Source organism: Callorhinchus milii, unplaced genomic scaffold, assembly GCF_018977255.1.
Source record: "Callorhinchus milii isolate IMCB2004 unplaced genomic scaffold, IMCB_Cmil_1.0 Scaffold1, whole genome shotgun sequence".
Lineage (NCBI taxonomy): Eukaryota > Metazoa > Chordata > Chondrichthyes > Chimaeriformes > Callorhinchidae > Callorhinchus > Callorhinchus milii.
In genome coordinates this window covers 24,514,981-24,516,912 of record NW_024704742.1, presented here as the reverse complement: position 1 = coordinate 24,516,912, position 1,932 = coordinate 24,514,981, and positions in this window count along the sequence as shown.

Here is a 1,932-nt window from a genome sequence, read left to right as displayed (position 1 = left end):
AATGTCTCAAAGAACTTTATGGGGTTACTGTAAAGTGTAGTGACTATTTCGTAGGCAAACACAGAAGCTAATCTGCGCAAAGCAATGTCCCACAAACAGCCATGAACTAGTGACCACTTTTAATCACGGGATTGTTGATCTGGATACCAGGAGAAACTACCTTCTCTTTTTAAATTGTGCCATGGAATATTTAAAGTCAATCTGAGCAAACAGATGGAAACTTGGGTCAATGACTCATCTGAAGGACAACACCTCTGACAATACAGCTCTCCCCCAGAACTTCAAGTCTTCACTAGCATTTATGTATGGAGTGAGTGCCAGTACTGTACTGTCTACGCTACCCCCAAAACAAAATAAAACTTTACGGTGATCATTATTTTCAAAAGAGGGCAGAATGGGAAATAGTTACAGCGAAACATCTCCAGGAAATGGGCAAACTGCTTTCAGCATTGAAAATGTTTGTCGATGTGCTGTGAGAGGAAGGCTAAACAAAACAACTTTTTTTTTGATCAAAAACCGCAGGTAGATTTTTAGCTTCACTTGACTTCCTTTCACCAACTAGCAGAAATGTGTACGCTTTCTTTTTGCAGCTGTCTGTGTATGTGTGTGTGTATTCCAAATAATACCTCAGCATTGATCATTGCCCTTGCAGCCATCTGTTTTCAGATCCTGGTTGACCATCGAGTACTTTAAGGTGAAGTAACTCAACAGAAAAGAAATATGAGTGTATGGCAATGGATAATGAAATGCTACGACAAAAGGTCATTTCAGAGAAAAAAACACACGAGATTTAGTAGCAATGATTTAAACTAAACTAAAACTGTGTAGCTTACGATTCTGAAAACTGGCAAACTTGCCGCTGCTTGTCCAACTAGGACTTTACCTTTTAGAGCTTGGCTTGCAAAGCTAAAAGTGGGTGAGTGTATAGAATCCCTGCCAAGTGACATAACTGCTCCTTCACATCCAGTCAACGAACCACGCCAGCTGGTTCATCAACAATTCGTTGCAATACCGGGGGACTTGCCTCACTCAGGAACCACCGAAAACACCACAGCAGATTGATGCAATTCTAGTATTATAATAATCCTTGCATTGATATAACACCTCAACTTCACAGAATATATTATAAAGTAGATTGACAGTGTAGTTTGTAGGCGAAAAACAGTCAATTGCTCACAGCAATGTCCCACAAAGTCATGATTGAATGGCCATTTTTTTTTAGAAGGATTAATACCCCTGGAAACCAATCTGCCAATTAACTAACAACTGGGTTGCTACTTACTGCTAAAGGCAATTCTTTCATAAATATGTCTGTATATTATAAATAATAAATATTATTATTTCAGATATAATATAGTATTCCATTGTCAACCATGCCAAAGTAGACCCAAAGATATACCACTGCTTCCTGCCCCCCCCCCCACCCGGAGGATAATATCTTCAAAGCTTGTGTACGAAGAAGAACAGTTGGGTGAAACATTGGAGGGCAGCCAAGAACTGTGGAACCCAAGCATGAATCAGTGGCTCGAGGAAAGAGAATAACAATATATTGGCAAATGTTTTTTTTTAAAGAAACAAGGGGCTCATTCTGTCCAGTGGTTGGAAAGCCAATGAGCAAAGGTGAATTTTTGATGAGCTAGATGTTTGGCTCCTTTTGAAGGCTTCTTAAATCGACGAACCATTAATTGGTAACTAAAATTAAGATTACATATTAAAAATACCTGGAGTTTAAATAATATTTTTAGTTTAGACTTTTGATTAGGCTTTATTAACACAGCAGTATACTGTAGTTGGTTTGCAAAACATAACAGGGCAATGGTAATATCAACAATAAAATCATAATATCAGTTGGTATCTAATTGTAGCAGGCTCTCTATAATTATGCAACCTGTTTGCATTCACAGGGGATTTGTTTTTATGGTAAGCTGATTC